General features: G+C 38.1%; 1 protein-coding gene across 3 annotated transcripts in view; it reads left to right on the forward strand.

Moving 5' to 3' along the window:
- Positions 1-733: 733 nt before the first annotated feature.
- The window catches only part of gpat2 (glycerol-3-phosphate acyltransferase 2, mitochondrial), an 87,187-nt gene continuing 73,928 nt past the window's right edge, over positions 734-13,992 (forward strand). For 2 of the 3 annotated variants that reach the window (XM_035166247.2, XM_035166251.2), the window contains exons 1-2: positions 734-862; positions 6,948-7,013. The gene's annotated coding sequence lies outside the window, so the exon portion shown is untranslated. The remainder of the gene's footprint in view (positions 863-6,947; positions 7,014-13,992) is intronic. The other variant, XM_035166249.2, reaches the window with a different exon arrangement.

The following is a 13,992-nucleotide window of genomic DNA, read 5'->3' on the forward strand; positions in this document are numbered from 1 at the left end:
GGTGTCTTGGAAACAAGTATCTTCTCTTAAGAAGTGATTTGTAATGATCACTGATTACTTGGTGCTGTGTGCACAATCAAGTGTGCAGCTCTTCATTTCCATGTCTGTTTAATCTGGATCAGTAATACACCACAATATAACAGACATGATGTCAAGCTACAGTTCATTGGATTTCATATTGTCAGCTAATTGGCAGCTGTTTTCAGTTTTTTGGGGCTGTGTAGCTTCTGGACTCATATTTTAAATGAATTCACTGTGTGGAACTCTTATCTGTGTGACCCTGTGCTCCTTTCAGTCTCTCCTTTAGACAAGCTTCACTTTATCTGCCTCAGCTTTATGAATTCGAATGAGAGGCATGGCCTAAATCTACGAAAGGCTTACACACAAGATCTTCACATCTGTCTCCAGCCAGACTAACATTTGTTCCTCACTGTGTTAGTAATTTTCGTGTCAGTAATTTTTCAAGCAAAAAAGCCAAACCAAATTAAGAGTTTCTGCTATGTCTCTTTTACCCTTTTCAATAACAAGGATTTTTGAGTTTTTGAACATAAATCTTTCCCTTACTATCTTTGACCCTGACTATTTGACCCTGACTATAAAAAAAAGCTTATATATTTATATGGCCTCAATGGTAATACATTTAATATTAAAATAATAATAAATAACAAAAATTATACGTTTCCTCTTATAGCATTTGTTTGTGAATTTTATTTTGAACTTTGTGTCACTTCCGGCCACCATCTTGGTTTGGGTCGTTTCGGACAGGAGTTGGTGAGCAGCTAAAACTTTCACTTTCAGGAGCAGCTGTATTTTATCCTGGAGGAAAAAGAGGAGTTTCTGAGGATACTGGAGGTGAACTGCGGTGAGTTTTGTTTGCTGTTAAATGATGTGGAGGGTTATGAAGTAAAAACAAGGAGCTGTAGTGAAAATGAAATACATGTAGATAGAAGATGGAGGAAGCTAACAGATGCTAGCAGCGCTGCTACCGACACTAACGAGAGACGCGCCATAAGACAGGTGAACACGCACAAGCTAATTGAACTTGTATGGAGAAGGTGTAGTTTGGCTGTTGTGTTTGTTTTTAAATGGTGTTTGTGGCTTATAACCTGGGTAAAGACAAGCTAAACAGTTAGCTCACGTTAGCTGCCATAGCCACGACACTTAAACATTTATTTAACTTTGGGTCGTGGATCTGGTGACACCATGTTCTCTAAAAGTCAGGTTTATTGGGTCACCTCATGGTTTTGGTGTCTTGTAAGAACAGGTCATGGCCAGAGGCTCATTCTTAACGTGGCCAATATACAGGGACTGTGACAGACGTCTGGATGGTTTCGGTTGGTTGGCTAAAGTAATTTGAAATTTGATGGGGAACTGTTTTCAAATCAATAAACTATTAAGCAAATTAGCAAAAGTGTCAGACGCAATTGACATATAGCTGGATCACAGTGAATCCAATATGTAAATACCAATTGAATGTTGCTATTGTAGAATTATTTTATGAGGACATGCAGGACAGTCATTTTGATCTTAAATCATTACAATTTAATTATGCTGAAGAGTTGCTTAAACTTCTATGTGATTATGATAATAAATCAATTGTAATATCCCCAAAGCTACAGAGGCTTGCTTAATTAGTTTTTATCTTAAATTAAAAAAAAGTAAAAGAATGTGGTACATGTGTTTTCTCATTTCATCCATTTTTAGATGATGACAGACAGTCTGGAGCTACAGCTGGCTCGGAGATAATACAACAGCTGCTGCAGTCAGTGCCGAGTCATCCTACAACTGATTTTCCTTTTAATACCTATTATGGCCTATGTTAATGGTATTCTGGAAAGCTCTAAATTACAGCACAATAATAATAATTTTTTTAAAGTAAATGAATGGTTCTCTATAACAGTCAAAGTGAACACCTGCCACTGTTGACATTAAACGCTGGATTCCCATCGTGGCGATTTTAAGTCTTCTGCAGTAGGAAGATGAAGAGATTAGTACTAGGGTGACAGACAGCCCCTATCAGTATACCTCCTACGTTATCATTCGTCCAAGGCCTGTGTCTTCACCTTCACATTACACTCACTATCGTCTTTACTGCACAACCACAGAGATGTGGAGGATAAGTTGCAAAGCTGTGACTGATTAAAAGCTCTGTCTGATTACCTCTTTCTTATCTGCTGGCTTTTGATACAGTATGTTTGAACTGAAAATATTATTCACGTTATTCTGCTTTGTACGAGCATCGACACTGACTGAGTGTAAGTCAGAAACTAGCACCAAAGCATATTGCAAAATATAGAGGTGCTCCATAGTCAACATAAATGAGGACATCTGCCATTACACATTAACTTCCGACCAGTCATGCAATATCACTTTCTTGAAGAAGATGAGTTCTTCTTCATAAAAAGTGACACAGATACTGTAAATTAAACTTGACTCACGGACTAGACACCCTGTATACTTTGGACAGTACTTGGCATTTCTTGTATTTCTTCTATGAAACAATATTTATGTGTATTGTCAACAGTGTTTCTCTGAGTATTACAGCAGCATATAAATCATTGTCATAAAAAACTACATTCAACCAAGAATAGTGGTGGAAAGAAACATGGATACTGTGACAGAATGTCAGATGTAGAAGTATCAGACTATTGTTTATAGACTGAGCAACTTTCTTGTATCATCAGATGTCCAAACTCAATCTCTTTCTGTAATGGTTTTGGCTAGACTGACAGAGATTATATATGAGAAAAAAGTATAAAACATTTACTTTCTGGTTTTTGTCACATATTATTTTTTACAGAAGAAAAAAACAGGCAGTGTCTGAAATGCACTGAGAGGCATTTTCAAAGGTTTTTCTAATACACAAAGTTTGGGCAAGTATGAATCTAATCTGGCCAAAAGCAGCGTTTCTGGAAATTATGATAAATTATGAAAATGTCATTATTGAACCATATCACAAAGCTGAACCAAATGGAACATGACTGGAGAAAAACCACAACTATCAGGGATCTGCTGAAGATGAGTTTGACTAGGCATGAAATATAATATTTACAAATATTCTTATGGACACTAAGCTTTGTTCAGGCAGAATTGTTTAATAAACAACATTAATCATGAGACGTTTAGTTAGTTGGTTTAGTTTCATTACAGTCATTGTTGTAAACAGTATTTTAACCAGTGCCTAATCAGTTTTTGGCTTTTTCACACATTATCCAGCCTATCCCATTCAAAGTCAAATATATGAAGACAGCCTGTAGTTTGGATAGAAAGCTTACGTGTAGCTGAAATCATAACTGCTCCTGCTAAACTCTGCAGAGCTTAAATTGAGTACAGAGCTGATTAAATCTATAACAGGAAGGAAACAATACTCAGCCAGTAAACTTATGGTCTTTCTTCGATCAGGACTTAATTATTAAAGCTGAGAAACAATAATCATTAGGGGCTGCTAATTTTTGTATTTTTAAGTATAGCTCAAAGAAGAAGTTACATTTATATTCATGCAATACTTTACTCACTTAAAGTGAAGCTATATTCCGTATGAGTTAGTGTCCTGCAGGGCTCTCTCTCTGCCATGTGTATGGACAAAAATGCAATGCTACTCTAATTTTATTTTCCCCTGTCCTCATAAATCTGTAGATATACATTTATACTTCCTGTGTACAGAGTTACTGGGGGTATAAATCCTTGAGATAAGCTTCCTGTTTAATATGCTGTACTGCCGCTTTAAAGAGATTGTACATCGCAATTTGACAGCAGTGTCCAGTGTATACATACTGAAAGACAAATACACACAAATTATTAGCCTCACAGAGAGAAAATATTTACAGGATGCGTTACTCCATACAGCCTCTATCCACATACATAATTATAAATAGGCTTGTGTAAACAAACATTCAGAAAATATGGACAGTTAAAGCTACAGTCAAGACTTCAACAACATTTAATCAGCATGTCAACAGCAATTATCAGATCTGATGTCCCACCTGACCTTAGATAGTGTTGCTGCCTAAAACATCGTATTGACAACACACATTTGTTAGCCTCACATTAATGGCTATATAGACTGATTGATGAGGACTTTAATCATTTAAAAACTGACATCAATGTCATGAGATCATGTAAGTAGCAAAATTGCAGCTGTGGAGAAGCGTGGTGCAAATATGCATAACAGCTTATTCTAGTATGAATACAATAGATCAGCCATTCTCAAACTTAAGAATGCCGCGGCCCAATTTGAAAACTGAAAAATGTGTGCGGCCCACCCACACCTTTAATCACAACTATATGATCCACACACAGGACTACAATCATACATATTATAAATTTTATAGCAAAAATAATTGTATATGAACGCAGGCATATGCAGTGCAAATCCAATAACATCCACATTTAAGCGTAACAATTTGCAAAGCAACCAATGTAAAAAAACATGAAGTGCAAATAGTGTATTGTTAAAAATATATTCTTACTGTTTGTATAACAGAGCACAACAAGAATATCCGGGAGAAGATAAACACATTTGAGGTGTAACCAAATATACTTAAGGCTCTCTCAGCGTATTTTTAAAAGATGCTCAAGGCTTGGATAAATATTGTCCATGTTAAGTTTCTAAATGGCGGCGCACTTTACATGGTCCCAGGGTCTCATTAGCTAGCATCTCAGCGCACAGCACACACACAGGCTTGGGGGTTGTCCTCTGGGCCAGCGACAGGTCCTCACTTGAGTCCTTTCTGCGAGTCCTCTCTTTAGTTTTGAATCATTCAGTTTGACTTTCTGATTCCCCTTCGTCATTAACAGCTTTCCTCTGCTCCATCTTGTTCGACCCAGCAGATAACAAAGTTCTCCCTCACCTATGATTCCCCCGCTAAGGATGCGTTCAAGTGTTAATGTGATGGTCAGCAAATACAACGACACCTGCTATATAGGTCAGATAAAATAAGAACAACGTGGAATTTAAATCTCTTGTCTTTGTTTCATTACCTGTGATGATTACTTTTTTTTAAATCAATCATAAATGTTTGGTGGTAATCAATGCTTACTTACAAATCTGAAACTTTTTTATCTATTTATTTTCTGATGACCTCTCACGGCCCACCTGCAGTGGCTTCACGGCCACCAGGGGGCCGCGGCTATGACTGCAATAGATGAATGTAGATGGAGCATTTTCATAACATAAACTTGCCTCGCAGAACAGCATTAAAGAGATAGTTCAAAGAAAAATTTTAATTCACTCATTATCTACTTACCACTATGTCAATGGAGGGGTGGGTGAAGTGTTTGAGTCCACAAAACACTTCAGGAGTTTCAGGGGTAAAGAGTGTTTCAGCGACTTCTTTTTCAGATGTTATAAAACAACAGAAAAAACATAACGCCTCCATACTGCTCGTGTGGTGTCATCCAAGTGTCCGCAAGCCCCGACATTCAAATTCGACTCGAAACGAGGTAATTCACACTGTGTTTTAAGCCTTCAATTGTATTGGATTCGGCTGCAGCACTGTCTACCCCTGAAACTCCAAAAGTGTTTTGTGGACTCAATCACTTCACCCACCCACGAGAAGATAATGAGTGAATTTTCATTTTTCGGTGAACTATCACTTTAAGCTGTTCCCAGAAGACATAAAAAAGCTATTTATATTGCCTTAATTAACTGATAAAACAAAATGAAGTTAAGAAGCAGTTTGGCTCATGCTGATTAATGTCACACTCAATGTTTATTTTTCCCGAAAAAAAGGACTTCACGGCAGCTGGTAAAGAAAATGTAACACCATGGCATACTGATTTAGTATAAATATATACATTTCATAAAGTTTATAAAAATAAACAGATCTGTGCTCTGTGATTGTCTCATCAGTCATTGATAGTTGTTATGATCATCATTTGGCACAAACCTACTGCAGTATCCATGATATTAGTAAAAAAGCTGCTTTGTTTTTAAATAGGTTGTATTGTAATGGGTGCAGCAGTGACGTAGTCAGACAGAAGAAATCATTTGGAAATCAAATCAAAAATGATTCAACACTGCATCACTCAGTTATTTGACACTTTCCAAGATTTCAAAAAACATTTGTTAAAAAAAAAACTCCTGATGTGTGGGTTGAGGCAAATATGAGCAACCAGTAAAAGTGAGAGACATTAAAAGCAGGACTGAGGCCTAATAAAATGTTTTTAAGCTCTAACAGGATCAGAGGTATCATGTCATTTCACCCTCTGATGGAGGGTAGAGAAGGGAAACCTGTGTGTTATGTTGGGACACGAGCTAATCCACATTTCAAGTGCCTGCATGTGTGCATGGGGTGTGTAGCAACAATTGGCAGCAAAAATTCATTTTCTTTATTAAGGGAAAAGTAATGTCCATCTGTTCTGGTTTGTTATAAAGTGTATAAATCAGTGTGTACGTCACATTAAATAGAAAATAATTTGTTCACTGCAGGCAAATGAGCTTTGACTCAGAGGTTTTTTCTCCCTCCCCTCACATCTCCCGTCTCTTCTCTCATTTGTCTTTGCTTGCTGCATTGATGTCTTCCCTATTATCTCTGATTTGGCTTGTCTGGTTGTGAATGCCTAATCATGCTGAAGATGCCACACTATCATCCCTTTAGGGCTTTATTTTTATACCCCTCCTCTCCTCTCATCAGTGGTGTGACACTTATTCCAAGCTGGGAGGGAGGATGTGCCATATCCAGCTCATGCAGCCATAAAGACAGCCAGTGCATGTCATAACCATTCACACGTCTACACATATTTTTGGTAGCAAATAGGATTTCCTAGTAGCCTTAAAACTGGACACAAAAGTACCCAGACTTCCTTATTTTGATTATTAATTGTGTTTTTCTTTTGATATTCTCCATTTTCACTCTGAGATTTCAAAATGGTGTTAATGCTTTGATATTGTTAACTAAGATAATCCTTAACTTCAAACTGTTAACATGTCCTCTATTTCTTATAAGATGGGGCTGAATGTGTAGACGCCAGTGGCCTTCATCAGACAAACCCTGCTGCTGCTTCAGAAAAAGGTAGGACAAACATCCCTATTCCTGTTGCCCACAGCGGACAACAACATCCTGAATGAGCCTTCTGTGGCTTTGCTTGGGTGTTTGTGTTCATATGTGTGAGCAGTGGATGTACTGGGGGCTCCATTGCCTTTTGTCGTTGTTCTCAAGGCCACTGTTGAGGGCCCACAGCTGTTTAACGGAAAACGTACTGAATATGTCACTTATTTGCTATTTTATAGCAATAGTACACATTCATCACAATCACAGAGAATGTGATTTCTGTATCCTGAAGAAAAAAGATCGACTGAATTTTTAGTGTTGCCTGCTGAGAGTTTCTTTCTGCGGAAATTACATGCACTCTGATATTGGATATTAGACTGGTTATTGCTGTACATAAATCGTATTTCTTCTGTAAGGAAAAAGTTGAGCTACTTTATGACACTTATAAAACACTGAAAAGAAAACTGGTGATCTGAACTCTGATGAACTTGGTAGAACAATAAGGATGCCAACCTCTTCATCACTGTTAATCTCTGTGTCTTTGAATATTTTAAAAAGAGTTACATTACAAACCTTGGACAGAGAATATGAATACGGCCTAGTTTTCAGATTTTTTCCAAACCAAGTGGGATATAGCCTATTTGATTTGCATGTGGTACTTTGAAGTGCTGTGCCTTGTGAGTGTCTTGTGTCAGGGGAACTGAAGCAGTGATTCATAGTATCTGGTGGGCAATGATCGCATCCGTCTCCCTCTCTGTGAGTGCTCCTAAGGAAATTCTGTGGTTAGTCCATGCATGTGGATGCGTGTTTGTTAGCTGCGAGTCTTCTCAAAACTCAGTTAGTACCACTCAGGGTTTCCCATTAATTACGTAGACTAATTTGTGCTGCCACAGTTTAAAAAAATGAAACCAAATAGTTTTTCTAGGTAATCATAATTAGGGTTGCAAAATTCCGGGAATATTCAAAGTTGGAAACTTTCCATGGGAATATACGGGAATTAACGGGAATAAACTGGAAATTTTGTGGGTAATTTATACTAACTGTATTTACCTTGTCATATACAGACATAAATATAAACATTTTGTTTTGTCATAAGCTGATTTGAGCCCTGAGGAAACTTTGGGCACTTGACTATATGCTTCTGCATCTTTGTGGCATTCTTAACATAGGTCTTTGCACTTTATTTGCAAATGTACACAGCCTTTCCTTCTACATTGGCTGGGGTGAAATGTCTCCACACATGATAGTGCACGTGGCATTGTTCTGTAGAATAAGATGAGAAAAAAGCTTGTAAAAAACACTAATGCAATGCCAGAGATATAAATAGTTAGCTAAACAATTGGAATCGTCTTTAAAAATATTTTACAATTGATGGATAAATGAATAGAAATAGGCTAGATGAACAGATGAACAATCCTCAATCAGCATGCTTATATATTTTCCCCAGTAATATCATCAAAACTTACCTGACTAGTACTTGGGCTAATGCAGTAGTGTGGCCTCAATAGCCCTGCTGTAGTGTGCAGGATGCTGGGAATTATCTGTGCATGTGATGGAAGAATGCACAGTGCAGGGTTGAAATTCAACGTGCAGCGTGTGCTGCATTCCATACATCTTTAAAATAGAGTTTTAAGGAACGCACACTAGCTTAACTTGTGCGGTAACCATGACGTGTTTTTTAATGGTTTTTGCAAAAGTGAGATGCATAATCAATAATTTCGCTCGCACATCATTAAAACTACAATTAAGATATTATCGTAGATGGTACATATCACACAGCCTTACAGCAATATCAAAGAGCTGATTGTGCCTCCGTCAGTGTTTGTCCACCACAGTCAACTGACACACTACCCCCTTCCTCTCTCGCTCTTGCTCTTCCTGAGGTGTCACTGACTGCAGAACCACAGGAACAGGCTTGAGGGAGACTGTCTGAATTCTGTTTCTCTCTCTTCACTTTTGCCCTCTTTTTTTAATCACCTCAAGCATATGCTCTCACACAAAGCTGGTATTCTTTCCCTTAACTGCTCATCGTGTCACACTTTAGCCTGTCAGGAGACAGTGGGTGGGCATTTACGGTCTTGTGGGTGAAGATGTATCTATAAGTATGTCTTTATCTTAACACCCCAAACCACCACTTCCACCATGTGCCATCATCCACCCCTATCTCTCTCTGGCAAAACTTGTAAACAACTATTCATCTAAAATTGTGATAGAGAAGAAAAAAAGAGAAGAAGACAGAAAGCATTCCCCTCTTTCTTATTTAGTTATTTAGTATGAAGAAAAACATGATCACAGTTATGCATTAGTATGTTCATTGCTCAACATCCTTGTCATTTATGTTGTGTGTGTGTGTATATATATATATGTATGTGTTTTATGCATATGTCTGTAACAGATAGATCACTACTGGTGTAGACATCAAACATTAAGTAATGTGGATTTGCAGCACAGAATTACTTGTGTTTTTGGTAATTACATAGTTTGTCCACTTGAGAGTACTGACAAGTTTATTTCTGCCACTATTGACAAGTCAGTGACAACGGAAGAGAAAGGGTAGTGACATGCAGCAAAGGTGCCCAGCCAGAAACGTCAAATATGTGGTGATGCATGTGGGCTGTAACCATTTGGCTACTGTCGCGCTCCACGCTATTTTAAATAAGAAATTAATATTGATCGATGCAGTTAAGTTAAGATTGTTTTCTTTGGAGCCAAATGTCAGGCTTGTAGATGGATTAAAAGTTTAAACAGTGTTGTTTTGTTTTTTTTAAGTTTTAGCGGCAGTGAGTCCTTGTTGGTGGAGCAGGGCAGGCAGGGCACCGGAGAGGATTAGAGTCCTCAGTTAACTCTGGATACAAAGGAAGGCTGGCAGGCAAACCAGGAACTCTGGGAACAGCAATCTGAGGCAGAGCAACAAGGGTTACTCTATCAAAAAACATGCGTGGATACACTGTATGCTCTTGTGAAGAATGGAGGGAAGAAGCTCTGCTTTTATCCAGTCTTTTGGTGTTGTTGATTAATCCATGAATCACAGGCATACAGGTAACTTGGGGAAGAAGTTAAAAGGATAAAACAGGGAAAAAAGACAAGACGCACAGTAAGGTTGAGACATATATTGTCAGCCCAGCAAACGCATGCGCAGGGGCGGACGCCAGTATCAGCGATTGCAATTATGGAAGAGCTGTGGCCACTCAAATCTCACTTCCCTGCTCTGTTTGCAAATAAACACGACATTTGTGTCCATGAAGATCAAATTATGTTGTTTTAACTCAGAGTTTACAGGTGTCCGATGACATAGTGTGTGTGCGCGCGCGTGTCTGTCAGCGCGAGAGAGAGAGGAAGAGAGTGAGCTGAGTCACCGGACGCTGCCACAATTTCCTGTGGTTTCTATCATTAAACAATGATTAACATGCACATTCTTCTCACATTTTCTTTTACTACATTCAAATGTGAAGTTTTTAACATCTCAGATAATGACCAAATGCACTAAAGATTGAGCCTTGGAGGTAACACATGGCTTAACATGCTCCATATGTATTTAAATGTACAGCTCTTAAATTGGGTGGATCGTGAATAGAATAATCAATCATGATTTTCAGAAATTGTTTGTAGAACAATGGATGATCAACTTTTTATTATCTTGATATGATTTATGTTTATTTTTGTTTTGATCATTTAAGTTAAGCAGTTGGATTTCAGCAGTCTGCTGTCAAACCCTTTCTATTGTCCGAAACAGGCATGATCATGTAACGCATTGTTATGGCTGCATTAGAGAAAAAGACAATGCATTAAATATCTTTAAATATTTAAAACAAAATAGAAAAAAACAAACATCTAATCTCCATTTTGACCAAGGAAACCAGAGCTTTAATTTGCAGCACAGTCTGGTATGGTTATGTATAATGCAGGTGTATGCCGACCCATGGCACTTGTCCCTCATGAACTGTCTCACAGCGCATTTGAGAGGAGCCAAATCAAAAGTGTGTCAAGGACTTGCTGACGTAAATTCACTTCCGCACTGGTGGCCTCCATAAACCAAAGGCCTTTGTGGGGCTTTGTTGGTACATTGTTTTTGCCACTTCACATTGTAGTGCCTGCAGTACTCTCACATCTGCATGATGTGGAGAGGCTTGTAGAGTGTTTATTTGTTTCGATATCCCTGCAGGAGTCTGCTACTTCAATAGTGCATGAGCGGCTTTATACCTCCACCAAATAAACAGTTTAGTGATTCTTTTGTAATTCCCTCTCATTCTACCTCGCTGTTTGCATTTTTTGTTTTACCTTTCCTCTTTGAAACCACCCTTTTACATTTATTAATTGTTGCCATCCTTCTTTCGCTCTCTGTCTTTTTCTAAATCTGAACCTCCCCCTGTCTATCACTATGCTGGCCACTTGAGGAGCTGGAGTGCATTTGCTAGGATGTTTACGCATATCACTGATAATTGTTTGGCTTGATATCGGAGAGCAAGCCTGCAGTTAAAATGGTTTATCTGATTTGGTGTTTGGGGAAACAGATTTGCAATTATTTTATGTAATTAAAGAGATTCCCATGGGTCAGCTTTTCATTTATATAGGGTTTCCTAAACTGCACGGGAGCAAAAACGATCAGTCAATTTGATCTAATCATTGATTATTTTTTTGAACGCAATTAAACAATTTTGCTCTCAGAATGTAAGCACATGATCCAGTCATTCTTTTGTTTACATTCTTTCACACATAGTCATCCACCAAACCATTATTTCCTGCCCTGGCACTGACACGTTATCCTTTTGGGGAAATTCTTGCTGTATTCCCATGATATTAATCAGCTGCTTCACAGGGCTCTCGATGTGCGTGTACACGCCTCAGTTGATACTTTTCTTAGCACACTAATGGCATTGTGCTAAGTGTCATTTTTTATAGACTGTTTTTCATCTCTGTTAGGTTGACGGTTGCTTTTTTCAGCCAAGAATCTGCTACTGTAGGGTGAAATGTTTGATTCCCAGTACTAAAGAATCAGATCTAAAAATGTAGTAGCTTAACATAAGTTAGGGTTAGGGTTAGTAGTTGATGAACTGAATAGGCTTTGCCGGTTATGGCAGTTAAACAAAACCCAATATTTAAGGTATAGCACCCTAAGTTTCCCTTTATTTCAATATTTGAAGTTATTTAATATTGAAAATGGTTGTGATTACAATTATCTCTAAATAATATAAACAAAGCTTGTTAGTAATTTTGGACAACAGACTAATACCTTGTCTACACTACTGTAGATATTTTTTTGAACCAATATTTCCCCCTCCATTTTTATAAATATCTCTGTCCACTTGACCTTAATTTTACAAAATCCAGACGGGAACACAAATGTGTCTACAAATGCTCAAACAACCAAGTAGTATTGGATGAGGCAGACACCTGTGAATAGTCATGTTGTGGTGAATGTAGCCGCAAACTTGCAATTAAACTTGGCATTGTTGTTGTTTCTGTACATGGATACACAGCAACCAGCGTTTTTGAAAAATCTACACTTTGAAAGGAAATCTCAATTTTAGTGACTTAAAACGTCTTTTGCATGTGGACAAGAGGCCAGAATTGCATTAGTGTTCTTTTCAGAGAAATGTGTGATGTTTTTAGATGTAAAACTTTATTATTTTTTTTTCTTTAGCAATTCATGGATCAATTGAAAACATAATAACAGGGACATAATTACACCATTGACAAAACATTACAAAAAAAGCTCATCTCGATAAAATATTGTGCTATGTTTTGGTTCTTCTTTTTCTTTGGCATTTTGTTTTGAACGGATTTGGGTTTAATAAGGTCTCAGTCAGGATAACCACAGATTTCCTTTGCCTATTAGATGCGTAAACTGCCTGTTAGAGACTGAGTGAATAAGTGAAGTAGTTAGGAAGGAATCTTGGATCTTTATTAACTCTGGCTATAGTGTTGGAATGAGATTGTAGGTACAAGCAGTCAAATTATGCTAGATGTAGGGTATTAATGTAGGGGTGTTTATGAGGATAAGAAGTTTACCCTGGAAATCAGACCAAACATTGAGCTCATATTTTTTTTGTTCTACTATATGGGTCTGACCCCCCCTCCCATTCAGATTGTTTACCATCCGTCCTGAAACTGGTTAATCAAAAATTGGTTGGATGACAGATGAGCAATGGGAGTGCTGAGACAAGAAACACTGTATGCTGTTCTGCTTTGCAACTACTGAAAATGCCCCCTTGAAATTAAAAATGAACTGAGGGGTTGCAAATGCAAATTGGTTTGGCGATGCCAGGCTGTAACAGGCTCAGATATCCAGAAGAATCTTTGTTTACAACCATTGTTTCTTTGCATTGAATGCAGTCAATAAAACAGTTTGGACATGGATGAGGATGTTTCTAGGACAGCTCCCTGTGGAGTTATTGTGGACAGGTCAAAATGGAAGCACACCTCGAACATCATCACATATATATTCTTGTAACGAAACATCTCAGGATCCACAAGCCCCAATGCCGAAAAGGTGGAAGAGGAGGGCGGACAAAAGGACCTGCTGCCTTCATAGCGAGGACCTGAATAAGCAGGGGTAATAAATAAAGGGATAGATGGATGGATGTATGAATGGACAGGGTCCATTTGTTCCGAAGGCAGTGCTGGCATGTTAAGAATGCCTATCATTGTCTTCTTAAGATAAAGAAAGCACAGCAGAAACAAAAAAGAACAATCCAGGCCAGTAATTGGGTTTTGCTAATCTTTGTGCTTTTGTGTATTTCTTTGCAGTAACTGTATTAGCCTTGCCAACGGTCCTATGATTGCATCAACATATTAGAACAGTCTTGCTGAAGCAAATTTAAAACTAGACACTTGGCAAATTAATGGTAATACCTGTTTAATGAGCGGACAAATATGACAAATGCAGATGCTTCTATACAGGGCACGGTAAAAGACGACCTGGCCTTTAATGTGTGTCTGTCCTGCTCCTGAAGCAACGGTGGTTAAAATTATGCAATGGCGGGAAATCGCCCAAATTAAC

This window comes from Hippoglossus stenolepis, chromosome 9 (assembly GCF_022539355.2).
Source record: "Hippoglossus stenolepis isolate QCI-W04-F060 chromosome 9, HSTE1.2, whole genome shotgun sequence".
Classification (NCBI taxonomy): domain Eukaryota; kingdom Metazoa; phylum Chordata; class Actinopteri; order Pleuronectiformes; family Pleuronectidae; genus Hippoglossus; species Hippoglossus stenolepis.